Here is a 16114-nt window from a genome sequence, read left to right on the forward strand (position 1 = left end):
ACTTCGGCTCAGGTCATGATCTCATGATTCGTGGGTCCAAGCCCCGCGTCGGGCTCTGCGCTGACAGCTTGGAGCCCAGAGCCTGCTTCGGATTCTGTGTCTCCCTCGCTCTCTGCCCCTCCCCCACTTGTGCTGTCTCTCAAAAATAAATAAAAGAAAAAAAAGAAAAGAAAAAAAGAAACAGGCATAAAGTCATCACCCAAATTTTACTGCAATGTATTCTTAAGCATTTTGCAATCTTCACACGTATTTAGGTTTTTCAGCCCCCCCATAAGATCGGTTGGACCCACCAGCAGCTTTTCTGGAGGGCTTGCTGCGTGCCAGAGACGACTCAGGTACTCATGAGAATACACTTGTACCCTCGTGTCCACCGCACTAAACAGCCCTCGAGGAGGTACTATAATTATCCTTGACTCACCAATGAAGACACTGAGATGCAGAAGGTTTGAAAAACTTGCCAGAGAGGCTGCTGCTGGTGACCAGGGGAGCTGGGACTCAGACCCAGGCAGCCGGGCCCCAGCCTCTGAGCTCTTTATCACGGCACTGCCCTTAACAGGGCCTAATCATAACGAACAGAAAGGGCTGGTTTGGGTTTTGTTTCATTTTTGTTTTCACTGCTGTGTATTCCAGACATACAACAGTGCCTGGAGCTCCATAATGGTTCACGAAAGGAATGAATGAATGAGTCAGCAAGGAGTAGCCTCTTGGTGAATACATACTTTTCAGCAAGACCGGAGTAGTGGGGGGAGGCAGAACTGAATTGTAGAAATGGCCCAGGACCAGAAATCAGGCCATTGGCTTCTCGCCCTGGCTTCTGCCCATCACTCTTTTCTCTGGACCTTGATGTCCTCAGCCATACATTTGAAGATGTCCTGCCCTCTCACGTCACAGGGCTGTCGTGGGAAGCAAATGATATGATGTATGTGACATTGCTTTGAAAAAACTGTAAAATGTGTGCAGATTATATATGCACGTAATTACATCTATGCATACAATTATATATGTAATCATTGCTGCAACCATATAATGATATAATAATAATTGCTCCTCAGGACAGGTGGGGACTGCATAGGTTAAAAAAAAAAAAAAAAAAAGATTCACATTCAAAATCCTACCCCTACCAGGATGCTATCTTAGAACAACACGCTCTCAGCAGCAAGAATGCCCAGACAGGAAAGTGTGGATGGGTCAATGCAATCCATTCCAGCTGATGGAGAGAATTCAAAGTTCAGATAGTATCTCGGTGCCATGATTATCTATATTATTGTTATTTATAATCAATAACAGAGGTTAGGCGAGACTGAGAATTGCTCTGGGCTCTGGAGGACCATCGGAATCTGTTAAGAGGCTGACCGACTGCTAGTTTCACTCTGATTGTATGTTTGTCATCTTCCAATCTCCTCCTATGTCACTCCTGAAGGGAGCGGATGCAGGACATGTGGTCAACTCACATGGAGCTGGAGATTCCAAAAGGATGGGGAAGGGGGGCTGGGGGAGGAAAGGAAGATAGAGAGGAAAGAAAGGAGGGGGAAGGGAGGGAGGAAGGAGGGAGAAGAAAACGGCGGGAGGGCAGAGATTTTCCGACATTTCAGTGATTCGCCTTATCACCCACTCGGAATCCCCGGACGTGATTTGCTTGGGCCAGGCCACAGGCCCTGCCTGTTCCACCTCCCACACTCTCGACCTTCACTCCAGAACCACATCCCAGAGGGATGCATCCTCAGGAAGGATGGGAGAAACTTGTCCAGTTCTGAGACCTGTATTATTTCTGTATGAGAGAAAGCCTTATTTCTCCTCTGTCTTTCGTCTTAACTATCATTTTGATAAACATCTTCAGACTGGATAAGCTGGTGGTGGCGGGGGACGAGCGAGAACAGAACAAAGGTACATTTCTGGCGGTAAGGCGTGAACAGGATTGTCAGGGAGTAAGACGCAGGAAACGGGCGCTAGATGCTGCGGACTGAGCGTGTCTTCGGAGTTCAGAACGAGCAGAGAGCCGGGGCCTGGGGCTGCTTCCTGGGCTCGTAGGCTCCTTAAAGGCCTCACGAGCACGAAGTCACGTCGTGGGGCCCACAGCATCTGGCATCCTCGGGACCCCCCCACCTTTCACACTGGTCCTGGGGGCACAATCTAATTGTCCTTTGAGGAAGTCAAGGTGGTTGCCAGAACACAAGACGACTTTCAATACGATGGTGGCACAGAAGGTATCTGTTTATTAGGCAGACCTCCACTAAATCGGTGTTTGCCCTCTCTTCTGGTAGGTGTTTTGGGAAAATAAAAGGAGAGAGGTTGGTGGCATTGTTCCGTGCTCTGTATGTGGGAAAACTCAGGCTTTTTACATAGTAGGAAAACACTCTGTTTGTTCCCTGCCTAATACGGTGGAGAACCTGGCCGGGGGTTTCTTTGCTGCGAAAAGCAGAGGATGGAAACTGAGCAGGAGCGTGCAGTTCTGTGAATTAAGGTCATTTACTGGCAGAAGTCACCAAACCTGTATTTCAAGGGACATCTCTCCAGCTCTCAGTCTCTTGGGCTGGCCTGCAGCCCTGAAGGGACTGGGCTTAGCTCCAAACCCTCGCAACCTGAGCGAAACCCAAAAGATGCCTCTCCCCATCTTCTACAATCAGGGCCGCTACCTAAAATTATCATTTATTTGTGTTGGAAAAGATTCCTGCTGCTTTCCAACCTGGCCGGCCTCCCCAGGGGCCGAGGAGGGGGAAAGTCACTGATGTAATCACCCAGCTTGGGATTTGCTGCCATTTGCACCCGGGACAAGAGGAAGCCAGCGCACAGCCTCCCCTGTGCACCAATGCCACAGGGAGGCTGGGCAGAGTGCCAGAGGACCAGCCATCAAAGCAGCCCTGAAAGCGAGGGCTCGCGCTTTTCCCTAGTAAGCCACCTTGACAAATATCCCTTGAGGGGGCTGGGGGTGCCTCTTTCTGCCTCTGTCCGTCTCAGTCTCTCACCAAGGAGCAGTTATCGCTACTCTGTGTCTAACACGACAACTTATTCTCTCCCCTGGACTTGGGTGTTCAATTAGCATTGCCTCTTCAAACTGCACGAGCTGTGGCCCGCTGGCTGGTCTCCAGCATGCCCCCCCCCTCAGTCCAGCGCAGGCTGCATGCTGTCCCCCTTCCCCAAGCCAAGCCAGCTCTTGCATTGTCTCACCTGAGAGGCCCGAAAGCTTCTGGATGATCTCCCGCAGCCTCAGAGGGTATGGGACTGACGCAGACGGTCACTGGGCCTGGTGATCTGCCCTTTGCTTGGCGCCGAGGTTCTGTTCGTGCAGCCACCACCAGCTCCAGGCACCAGGACAGTGCCGGGGACAGCAGTGTTTTCCAGGCCGCCAGCGCAGGAGCCGGCCCCGCTGGGGTAGAAACCCTCCTTGGGACGCTTCTCAGCCTCCATGGAGAGAGGAGGTCACATTTTTTAAACGTTAACCCAAAAAGGCCCGCTGTGATGGCCCAGATTGAAAATCAGTGTGGACCCGTGTCCCGCCCTTGACCCTTCAGAGCCATCACAAAGTGGGGCAGGGCCTCAAGGCACAGGTGGGGGACGGAGCTCCAGCCGCACAGCGTCGTCAGGGCCTGGAAGGGCCAGGACCCATCTCCGTCCAGGGAGCCCCAGGCTGTGTGGGCTTCACCCTCAATCCGACACAATCTGGGAAGGGGTTCCCTCTGGCCAAAGATGGGAGGAGACCAGAGGGTTCACAGGGGTAGGAGGGCAGGCACGAAGGCTCGGGCGCACTGCGGAGTCTTTACTATTAGGGCTGAGGCTGTATGTGGCCACCGGGCCCCTCCGGCACCATCCCTGGGACCTAGATGGCTGTTGCCAGGCAGACTCTCAACGCAGTGTGCTGAGGCGCTTCAGGGAATCCAGAAAATCGTGTTCCTTCACACAATAGAGGCTGCGCTATTTAGATTTAAAAATACAATGAGGGAGGAAGAGGAACAGAGTCAGCTTTATGGGAGAAGGGCCAGACAAGGGAGCCCCGCCCAGATTCCACCTTTTGTTGCATCGCTGGGGCTTCCGGGACCAGCTCCTGCCCGCACCACCCCCCCCCCTTCCCTTCCTCTCTCCCGTCCACCACACTCTCCACCTCTGCAATAATCAACAACATCCACATGGCACTTACCGTGCCAGGTACAGTTCCAAGTTCTCTTCAGGACACTTAGCTCCCAAAACTCTCTGAGGAAGGTTGTTTCTTTGCATCATTTCTCCTCTCTGCTGCCTCCGTCTCTACTACACCCTCCCCCACCCCCCTCCCCGCGCCTTGGGTTTTCTCACACACGCATTTACACACACACCCCCCACAACCTGGACCTCTGTCTGTCTCTCACACGCGGCCTCGTCTACGGTTTCCCAGGAAGCGAACCCTCTCCTCAGGGAAGGAACGGCCTCAGAGAATGAAGACCTTCATCAAGTTTTCCTCTTGCTGGACCATCTGGAGATCAGCTGAGCTACCCTGCGCTGGGGTTGCCTGGAGGGGCCCGGGGGGCTGAGTCCCCCCTCACTCCATTAAAGCTTGTGGGAAAGGAAGCACACTCCCCTGCTTATGGCAGCCCCACCGACTCCATGCTGGGCTGCCTGATCTGGCAGGGCCCCGACCCAGAGCCGGGGCTGGCTCTGGGGAGGGGTCTGCCCTGTCTTCTGAGGGAGGAGACAGGCAGAGAGCAAGGGGGGAAACGACAGAGGACAACCTCCCTTCGTGGAGAAGGCCGTGTGGCAGCAAGGCCAATTAGAGAATGGGGACCATGGATTCGGATCCTGGCTGGCCCACTAACTACGCCAGGATGCCTGGCAGATCACCAGCCCTCAGTGGGTTTCCGGTTTTCCCACAGGGAACTGGATTATATTCGTTTTTGTTTTTTTTTTTTTTATTGTTATTATTTTAGGGACGGTTTTTCCCTTTCAAACAAAATCAGAAAAACCCCATGTATAAAAATACACGCGAGCCGGGGCAGGAGGGCTCAGCACCACGCCCTCAGCAACAGCCCTGACCAGATTTGTTCCGTTCATAAGCCTTTCAGAGAGCAGACTGTGGGCCCTCCATGGCATCAGGGTGTGGGAATGTTGAACACGGTTCCCTGGCCACCAGGAACCTACAGTCCAGCGGGGAGAGACCCATGCCAACAGACAATGGCCACACACCTTAATAGGTGACAAAATTCAGGGGCGTCAGTCAGTTAAGTGTCTGACTTCACCTCAGGTCATGATCTCACGATTCTTCATGAGTTCAAGCCCCAAGTCAGGCTCTCCACTGACAGTGTGGAGCCTACTTGGGATTCTCTCTCTCTCTGCCCCTCCCCTACTTGCTCTCTCTCTCTCTCTCTCTCTCTCTCAAAATAAATAACCTTTAAAAACAATAGGTGATATAATTCTCAGGAGCCACCCAAAAACAACCGTTGTTCACCTCAAAGGAAAAGTGATCTACAATTGCTCATCCACTTCTGGGCACATACCCCAAAGAATGGAAAGCAGGGACTCGATGAGATATTTGCACACCCGTGCTCAAGGCAGCATGATTCACAATAGCCAACACATGGAAGCAACCCAGTATCCTTTGGTGGATGAACTGATAAGCAAAACGTGGTCTGCACGTACAATGGAGTATTGTCCAGCCTTACGAAGGCAAGAAACGTTCTGACACATGCCACATGAATGAACCTTGAGAACATGACACTAAGTGAAATAAGGCAGTCACAAAAAGACAGATACCGTATGATGGCACCTGTATGGGGTACCTAGAGTAGTCAGAGTCCTAGCGACAGAAAGCAGAATGGTGGGTGCCAGGGGCTGGGGGAGGAGGAGTGGGGAGTTGTCGGCTAATGGGTGTCGAGACAAGACACCCACAAGACATTGGGTGTCTTCTTCCGGACAACATTCCTGGAGATGGATGGCGATGATGGTTTCACAACAACGTGAATGCATTTAATGCCACTGACCCATACACTTCAAGATAGTTGAGATGGCAAATTTCATGTTACGTGTCTTTTACTCACAATAGTTTTAAAAATTGTTGATGTGGCTCAGGCCACTCTTGATTTCGGTCCAGGTCATGATGTCACAGCTTGTGAGATCGGCCCCCATGCCGGGCTCTGCGCTGACAGCATGGAGTCTGCTTGGGATCTTCTCTTTCTCTCTCTCTGTCTCTCTCTGTCTCAAAATAAATAAACACTAAAAAAAAATTGTTGAGTCTTTGGGTCAAAAGTGGCCAAGTTTCGCATGGGCTGTGGTGGAGAAGTATAGACAAGGCTGCTCAGCCTGCTGGGGTTCCAGGCCCCAGGCCTACCTCTATTCCACTCCCCGCCCCCCCACCAGGCATAAGGAATCTTCTTCATGGTCTCAAGGATTTTGCATGTGCTGTTCCTCTCACCAGACGCTTTTCCCCCAGGTATCTCCCTGGCTCAAACCCACCAGGCTCTCTCCTCAGATGTCACATCCTCAAAGAACCCTTACTAACATCACTAAAATAATGTGGCCATGTGCATGCACACACGGACACACACACACACTCACACACTGCCTAGCACCCACCTTACCTAGATTTACTTTCTTCATAGCACTTACTACCATCTCCTGTGTTGGCATTCAGATATTTATTTGTTTCTTTTCGGACTCCCCTGCCAGAACATAACAAGCTTCACCAGGACAGGGACATTGTTTTTTCCTCACCGTTCTCTCCCCCATGGCTGGCGTATTGTAGGCGCTGCTGATATGAATTTTTTGAAAGAATGACGACGAATAAACAAATGAATGACAGCTCGCCTGCACAGCTCACCAAGCCTCCACTCTGGAGCCCCATCTGGTCACAGGCCCGCCTACCTGGCATTGTCTTTTTTGTATTTACCTCTCTCGAGAACTTGGCCGAGAGGTGATGTCCGACTGAGGACAGGGGTTGAGGATTTGATTCCAAATCGCAGCTAAGGAGGAGCTATTACCACCTTCTCCTCTACTTGGCTTTACAGTTCAGATACCAGGCAAATGACAGATGGTGAGCCGGGAAGGGAGAGTCAATTTTAGAGAACGTAGAACTCAGTGTTTAAAATAGAATCCTACAGTCTTTGAGGTGGAGAGGGCCGCAGACTTGGGCTGGGCTTGAAACAGCGAGACGATTGCAAATGGGCCGCATGGCCCTGGCCGCTACCAGCCCCCGTGACATAGGCCGGCCTGGGTGTCCTCTTGGTCAAGCTCCACAGATAAGCAGGGCACTATGAAATGCCTCTGCTGAGGAGGAGAAGAGCTGCTGTTGGCAGCAAGGGCACAGAGGAGAGGCCCAGGAACCCTCGGACAGGCACTCGAGACGAGCTGTCCTCTCCAGGCTCGCTCCAGAGTGCTCCAGTGATCCCCGACATTGACTTCCATGAAACAGATGCTTAAAATCACTCATACACACCGGCATGCTTGAAGAGCTTTCACTTGCCCTTCCCTGCAAACTGGGCCAAACTTAAAAAAGGCCAGCTTGGGGTAAGAATTCTCCAAAAACCTGAAGATAGAATGGCGATGTTGTTTGCTTTTTTTTCAAGGCCGTGAAGCCAAGTCCCGTTAGATGCACCATCGCGGTGACACTATCACATTCTCATTCATGATGCCTTAAATTGTACCGTTGGAGTCACAGACTGTCCGGGATGGAGGGAATGCCGAAGGTCACTGGGCCAGTGCTGCTTAAGCTGTGGGTTGGAATTATTTTTCAGGTCATGAAATCAACTGAGCAGATCACAAGCGGAATTTGAACTTGACACAGAACAGAATGAAATAGAGAATATCGCAGTGTGTCGCACACGGCAAAGGTAGGCATTACTTCACCAAACTTCTCATTCAAACGTGTGTGTGTCTACAGCATTGCAGTAGGAGCTATGTTTCTTAATATGAATCCTGCCCCCCCCCCCCCAAAAAATGAAAGCTACTCCCTGGGTCCATTTTCCATGGAGGACTCAACACTCCTATACCCAGCCCATGTTGAATCATTTCTTAATCCTCGGATTTATTAAGTGTCCGTGACATGGAAGGTGCTGTTCTGGCCCCGGGGAAACAAAGATGAATAGAGAACAGTGTGTTAGGCAGGGTCCCGGCAGGAACCAGGTGGCATGCCTAATTCGGTAATACGAGGAGAGTTTAATAAAGGAGCTATTTATCTAGTGGGCAGGATATAGGGAAACCGAAAGAGATAGTGCAGAACCCAGGGCTGTGAACAGCATCGCAAGGCTGGAAGGAGTGAGGGAAGGGAGGTGTTTCCAGAGCCCAAAGCCATGTGGAGAGGCCTTTCTGACAGGAGCTGTCGCCTTCAGTTCAGGGAGGCAGCCTGTAATCCTGCAGGGAAGGAGCCGGAGGGATGAACATCTCAGCCTCACTGTCCTCTCTGTTTCTCATCTCCTGCCAACGAACACGCTGGCCTACCAGGCCCAGGGTGCCATGACGCAGTCCACATGGGAAAGCAGGGTGACGGGGGCGGAGAGTGACTATGGAGTTCAGACAGAGCATGACCCGTGCAAACAAAATCTCTGCCCTCCAGGAACTTATATTCCACGGATGGCCAGGTATGTAATCCAAAAAACCCACAGGTACCCCCATGCTGGCAGAGAGGTATTAACGAGGACTTCTGGAAGCACCTGCAAAGAAGCACTTGCCTCTCCGCGTAGGGTTAGGGAGGAGGGCTCGCCAGGGAGAGGACACTCTTTCTGCCCAACGCCCTTCCTTGGGAACCACCTTCTCTGTTTCCCTCCCTGCAGAAAGGGTCCTGGTTGGTCCCGGACATGGTGCTCCGCCCCTCTGCTGCAGGGACCAATCAGAGTGAGTCTTTAATCCCCTGGCCACAGTGATTGGCTCAGGGAAGGGCCAAAGTTCAGTCCCACGGACTCTTACGTGAGAATCTCCAGCTAAGGACCAAACTGTCTCTTGCCTCTGAATTGTGGTTGCTGGGAGGCTGTGAAATTAGAACTGTCGGCTGCCATCTCTCCCCTTTCCCCAGTAAGTGTAAATATCCAACCTAGGGGGGAAATGGAGGCAAGGCAGAGACTCATTTTACTGAGAAATAGTTTATGTTCCGGGTTACTGTACGTTCGGGCATATACTGCATGCATGATCACTTCTCCTTTTAAGTTAGTTGGAGTTGAGCTTCTGTCCCGGCTCAACATGCAAAGAAAACCGCCTATGCAAAAGTGTGGAGGGGAGAAAGCGGATGGCATATTGAGGGACCGGCTGGGTTTGTGATCCGGTGCTGGCAAAGTGGGCAAAAATTGGATAAGGCTCTAACAGTGGGCTTGGGTCAGATGCCGAATGTATAAGCATTCATGAAGGGGGTTAAGCAGGAAGTGACACAAACAGATGTGCATTTTAGAAAGCTCACCCTGAGGGCCATGTAGAGGACAGGTGGGGATGAGCAGGCCTGGGAGGAAGGGGGCTACGGCAGAGCCTGGGGCGACCTGGTGGGCGTGCAGAGCTCAGCTGGGGACACGCGGGAAGGAGGGCAATGCTGGGTTGCAGGAGGGATTGAGGGGAGTGAAAGAGTCTAGAATTCGTACCAAAGTGCCAGTTTGGGTGAGAAGGTGGATGACAACATAAATGGGATCTTACTTCCCACATCTCACAACTTGGAGGGCCTTCTCCTTCCTCAACATCATTTCCTGAACGCAGTCTGGGTTTACCCATCGCATATGTAAGACATGGGGGCCCAGAATAGGACGTATTACCCCAGATGTGGTTTGACCAGTGGAGGACCTGGACCATGACACATTTTCATGAATGGAGCCCATCCATCCAGAGGTTCTTCCTCGAAATCATTTCACTACGGTGACTCGTGAAACACATCACTGTCTAAAACCCCTAAGTCGTCTTTAACACAGGTTCCAGATCGCTTTTGTCATGCGGTGGTGAATATTTTTTCAAGTGAATAATTCTTTTACCCTATCTGAAATGCAAGCCTATGGCATTAAGTTTAGCACGCCTTCCCTGCCTCTGAAAACTACACCTCTCCAATTCTTTTCCTCTGATCGAATTCAACCGGCAAGCATGAAGCGAAGAGTCTGGAACGGGTACTATGGGGAACGCGTGAAAAGGACATGTTCTTCCGTTTCCAAGAAGCTTAGAATCCAATTATATGTCTATAATGAGGTGTACGTATAATTATTAAAAGTCCTTGGAAGCCTCTAGTTGTGAAACATTGGCGTGGAGTGCTCGCTATGATTTTGAAGGGCCCAGGAACATCCACCATGAGGTTCATCATAACATCTTCCCAGGCTGGCAAGTCTGAATGCTTTCACCGTGTCGCTTCTGATTGCCTGTCATCTGTCCACATTGCAGATAGTTCAGATTCGTCACTGGCACTTCACCTCTGTGGCCTTTGCCCTAGAATATGTCCCCTGAGTCTATTCATTATGGGTTGGTACCATTCTCCGCCTTCTCTTTTCTGGGGTTGATCTTTTATTTATTTCCCCAGATCTCACTAACTTCTACAGATGCGCGCCTTACAAGGGGCGGTAACAGAAAGCAGGCTTCTTGATATGCCTTTTGCAGGTGTTATGTAAACTCTCTTAAACTCGCAATTTCCCCCTCCTGTTCAGGAAACTCCCGCCTACCTCAGTACTCATCACCTGAGAATATGTTCCTCAGCGAGTCTTGCTGGAACCACTACGCCATCAACCTCTTTCCGGTTCTCCTGGATCACCTTTTTATTCAATCCCAGGAGCCAGGCCGTGGGCTGTGCTGTGAGTCCCCCACACCATGACAGTGGCCCTTTTCTAGGGATTGTGGGGAGCCTGACACAGAGCTCTCAGGACAGGGCAAGATGTGCAAATCTGGTCATCCTTCCAGTATTTTCTGAGTTCTTACTGTGTATCAAATGCCCTGGGTGAGCAGGAGCGTCCCCCCATCCCCACCCCCACCCCCCGAATGGAGTTGGGAGATGGGGGAAGGCGGGCCAGCTGAGCCCAGATGAAAGACGGAGAAGGCAGGGGAAAATGACTGGCCCGAGAAAGGGAGGAGTGTGGCTTCTCTGTGCCCCAGGGTGCGCGGGCTGGAGGGAATAGAAGAGGCTACCCGATGAAGGGCCAGAGGAAGCCACTGAAGCATTTTAATCATAAGCCATATGCTCAGACTTGTATTTCCTTCTTTCTTAGATAGCCTAGAAGCTCAGAACTGAATTTGCAGCCCACTGCTAGAAACTAGAGGGCCCATCCATGTGCGATTTGGAGATTAATCGACCTCTCCTTCATCTTGTTTTCCCTTAGTCCCCATGTCCTCATTTACTAACTTCCATTGTACTCCGTGCATCTCTGCAAGCCCCGCCAGGTGTAAAGAGATCTACCCTGTGAGCACAGTTACTCTCATAACGCCACCTGAGTGAAACACTTGTACGCCCATTTTATACAGAAGGAAACCTAAGTTGGGAGAAATTCGGGAACTTGCCCACATGGCCTTAGCATCATTTCACTCATTCTGGGGACTTGCTCAATGTCTCGCTTCCCCAACAGATGGCAGATACAAGGAGGCAGCGATGGGGGTCTGCCATTGGGGGGCGGGGGTGGGGTGGGGTGGGCGTGTCCACCTCATGAGCTGGAGGCCCCAGCCCCTGGCTGCCCACCGCTGACCCACCCTCCCTGCCCGGGGCTGCAGGATCCCTTCACCTGAGCACCGTCCACCCCCGCCCTCTGCCACACTGGCCCCTCCCCTCCTGCTTTGGTTCCCTGCCTGCTGCCTCCTCAGAGCCTCTCCTCTGTCCTCCACCTGTACATGCTTTTACAGAAGACTTGTCATTTCACTCAAGTACACCAAGTAACTGGAACCAGCCTAACAGGTGGAACTACATTTTTCGGACTAAAGAAAGCTGAGCAACGATTCTGATCTGACCAACTCTTCATGATGAGTTAACTCAGGTTAGGAGACGGTGGGTGGCTCCCCGCAGCTGGCTAATAGCCATTTTGGGGGCGAGGCTCTGGTTCCCAGGCACCTTAAAAATGTTCTGCCTGGTATTTGTAGTGTCAGTTTGTTCATTTGGAAACATGAAGAGTCCATGTTTAATTGGGGCTGCTCCTAAAACTAAGTCATTTGATATACTTAGAAGGGCTGGTGAGCGTTTGTTTTTAAGAGATGTTAAGCCACAGCCCCGTGATTTGTTCTGCCTCAGATACTCAGAAAACATCCTTACATGCTCTGGGCCACAGCTGTCCTCCCCCTCTCCCCACTCACTCACAATTGTCACGCTGGCCATCTCATCCGCTCATCAGCCTTCCCCCCCCACACACACACACGCACACTAACATCCTGGGGACCCCGGGGAGCCATGATAAAGCACTAACACACTTTGGGCACTTCTATGCACCAGACACTGTTCTGAGCACAGAGCCACCACCGCAGTCCACACTGTGCAGGGGAGGAAACTGAGGCCCTGAGAGGAAAACAATTTGCACAAGGTCACAGGTGGTAGCACTAAGAGTCCCCTAAATGCCTGACTGTAGCAGGTCTCCTTTACCGGTACAGGACCGTCCGTAAAGCTCAGCTCTGGCTCCTGGTTCCCTCTCCTGAGCTCCAAATCCCGGCAACCATTTGCCCACTGGGGGGGTCCCCACCAGGTCATCCCAGAACCAACTCAAAACTGAACTCGACTCCTTGCCTCCAAACTGGCGGGTTGCCTGGCTGGCACCAGTAATGGCTGGTCCTCCGTCCCTTGGTTCCCTTACCCACCACCTGCTACTTGTTCACTTCATTCCTAGTTTCAGGTCCGCTCCTTCCTCCCAGCGTCACAGTCACTGCTCATGGCTACAGTTTCCGAAGTGGTCTCTACGCCCAGTGCCAACCATAGCCCTTGCCCGGTCCCTCACCCCCAGCCTGCCCCCCCCCCAACAAGTGCCAGTGCAGGAGTTCTAAGGGCAAATCGGAGTACCTTCCCACCGACCTCAGCTCTCGGTGGCCCCAAGCATGACCACAATGCTCCCTGTAGCCACACTGCTGGCCTCCATTGGGGCGAGCAGCCTGGCCTTGGCTGCAAGACCTGGTTCCAGGCCAGACCGTCTGGTTTCACATATCTCTGCTCTCCCACCCACTCTTCCTTCCTTGGAATGCACTCCTCCCCTTCCCTCAGTGACCAGGACTGGACGTTTCCTCCTTTGCTCCAAGCCTGCCTCTTACACTTATGCTCAGGGACACCTGAGTGGCTCAGTCTGTTCAGCATTGACTTCAGCTCAGGTCATGATCTTGCAGTTGGTGAGTTCGAGCCCTGCATCGGGCTCTGTGCTGACAGCTCAGAGCCTGGAACCTGTTTCGGATTCTGTGTGTGTGTGTGTGTGTGTGTGTGTGTCTCTGCTCTTCCCCCACTTGCACTCTGTCTCTGCCTCTCTCAAAAATAAATAAACATTAAAAAAAAACATTTTAACTTATGGTCATCTAGCACCCTTTCTGGGTTATGATGACTTACTTTCCCATCTCCCCTCCAGGCAGCGGGAGCTATGGTAGGCCCTCATAGCTCAGTAGTGCAGGTAAGAGTTATATCCGGGTCTCTTTGGATGTAGGTGGATGGGTAGGGTGAGGAAAGAATGAGTGGCATAAAGCTCTGCCAGTCAGTGTGGCATTCACTTGTGCAAGGCCCTCAGCTCTACCCGGGCCCCTGTGGGCCCAACGACCCCAAGCAACTCCATCCTGTCCACATCTGCCACCCCCTCCCCCCACCCCTTCCAGCTTCCCAGCAGCACCCTCAGTGAGCCCCCCACCCCAGTCCGGGACGTGAATCCCTCCCCTCAGCCACCACGTCCTTACCTCAAGGGCTTCCCTTAACTAAACTGGGAAGAGTGGTTGGAATCTGCCAATGGATGGTGAACAGTAGCCCCGCCACCCCCCCAACCCGCCACTACCCCACCCTACCCTCTGCAGTCCTAGAGGGAGCCACCAACGTTTGCTCTCTCTGACGTGAGCACTCAGTAAATATTTGTGGAGCAAAGGCACGTCCTATAAACATTCGTTACAATTAACGCGCAGCTTATCTCCTCAAGAAAAAACTCGTAAAGTTAAGCAAAGCATCAGGATTTTCCGACATTTGAGGTTAGCAGATTTCAGAAGGCTGTTTTGGCAAAATGAATACGGATTCCTTGCCCAGAGTTGCCTGGGCCCCCGGCCCCTTCTAGGTGAGAAGGAAGGGGCCGCTGGGCCCCACGAGACGCTCACTGCTCCATACCTGTGTCCCAGCCCCGGGCGCAGGCTAGGTGACCCACAAGTAACACGCTGCTGCTCTAAGTGGCAGGCTGGCGTGGGCCCTGTCAGACTGGCCCCTGCTGTCAGTGGGGGTGGGGCCCCAGGGGGGAGGCTCCTGATGCTGACTCCCCACCCCCCCCCCCAAGAGATTCAGGCTTCTGATGATGAGACAGGCACAGGCTTCAAACCTTTCCCTTGGGAGCACTTTGCTGTGCCTTGTTGTTTTTTTTTTAAAGTTGCCTTCACTGAATTCACACTGCTGGGAGATGGGTTTGCCCTGAACTTTAATTTGGTGGAGAAGTGATTTTTTGGAAACATACTCGGTGGTCCTTCTGTCAGACACAAATTGACCAAATGTTTCCTCAAAAGCGAATGTGTCTGGCTAAGCTACATACTCCACGCTCCCTGCAAGAGGTTTAGAGAGCCTGGAAGAGCAGGTGGAGAAAAGAATGTGTGTGGGGAAACCCCATGGTGCAGTGCGCCTGAACACTTCCTGTCAGCACTTCCCGGAGTGGGCAGGGGTCTAGTCAGCTTCCCCATCGCTGTCGAGCTGTGATACTCTCGGATCGGCTACGTTTGGTTTCGCTCTCTTTGCAATGGATTATGAATGATTCCCTCTGGTTTGTTTTGTTTCGTCTTGTTTCATTTTGCTATTGTTAAAAGCATCGGCAAAATTTTTGTACACATCTTGTAAAATAATAGTTATTTCCTTAAGAAAAACTTCCAGCAGCGGGACCTCTGGACGGAAGCCGACGCACACATTTAAGGTTGGGGGTACTTACTGCCAAACCGCCCCACAAAAATGTCAAAACACATGCAGGGTGAGCTTTTCCGCACACCTTTCTCGACGCGTTTATTTCTGGTTCGCTACACAGCCTGAAAACAAACAAACAAACAACACCCTTCATCTGACTCCTGGTAACTCGAAGGTATTTATGCAGCTCCCAGGGTCTCGATGAGTTCTTGTCCTAAGGTGAAAAGGAGGCAATTCAGAGAGCATCGACCCGCTTCAAACCTCTCAAGCCAGGCGCCTCCTCCTTGGTGTCCCACAGTAGCCTGCCCACCTTATCCCAGCAGCCTCCTCACCTGCTAGAGCATTCAGTTCGGTGATTTTCCCGGAGACAAATCATTTCCACCTGCATCCAAAGGGCCAAAATTATTCGAAAGCACCAGCACCATGATTCACCTCCTCGCAGTGGTTTCTGGCACCAGGCTCTCGGTCTCAGATGTGCCCACCCAAAGCGACCAAGACTTTGCTGGAGACGCAGGTGCACGGTAGCTGAGGAATGGCGCTCGCAAGCCGGGAAGAGAACTCAGTGCTACATCACCTTGCACGGGGAGGGACCAGAGTGCCTCCTTGCTTCCCCGACCTCTGAGTGTCATTTAGCGTTTTCTTCAGTAATAAACAGGCCACTACCACCTACAGTGGAGACTGGATTATGAGTAGAAATCATAAGTATTTCCAGCTCCATTATGAATGTTGTGCATATTTCAAAAGGCCGTTAAGGTCATCGCCGCCTTGAAATCGCAGGAATTAATGAGAGCTGGATCTTAATATTTAACGTGTGGCTACGTGTTATTTGTTACTGCAACACGAATTTATTTTTTTAAATATTCTGAGAATTGCATCGTAATCTTTTTTACGATCCTGTATAAATTTTAGTATTTAAGCCTTGTTCTAAAAAAGAAAAAGAAGTAATTCACTCCTTGACAAAGACTGTAAAAAAAAAAAAAAAAAAAAAAAAGCCTTGTTCTGAGAAGGGCTCACCATACACCTAAGGCATTCAAGACAGGAAAAAAAGGTTAAGAATCCTGGAGGAGGAAGCTAAGATCTGGGTCCTGTTACCCACGGGTAACTAAGCCTTCTGTTCTGTAATCCCAGAATTACAAAACATTCCTCTGGGGGCAGAAGGATAGAGACCCTTTCCTATTCACTCAT

At 51.4% G+C, this 16114-nt stretch overlaps 1 long non-coding RNA gene across 1 annotated transcript; it reads right to left on the reverse strand.

Annotated features, from left to right (window-relative positions):
• Positions 1 to 215: 215 nt before the first annotated feature.
• Positions 216 to 15559, reverse strand: LOC131485320 (uncharacterized). Its single transcript, XR_009248771.1, has 4 exons — positions 15262 to 15559; positions 6000 to 6153; positions 3166 to 3909; positions 216 to 893 (listed from the first exon to the last, which is right to left on the reverse strand). It is a non-coding gene; the product is annotated as an uncharacterized LOC131485320 (long non-coding RNA).
• Positions 15560 to 16114: the final 555 nt, after the last annotated feature.

Source organism: Neofelis nebulosa, chromosome 1 (assembly GCF_028018385.1).
Source record: "Neofelis nebulosa isolate mNeoNeb1 chromosome 1, mNeoNeb1.pri, whole genome shotgun sequence".
NCBI lineage: Eukaryota > Metazoa > Chordata > Mammalia > Carnivora > Felidae > Neofelis > Neofelis nebulosa.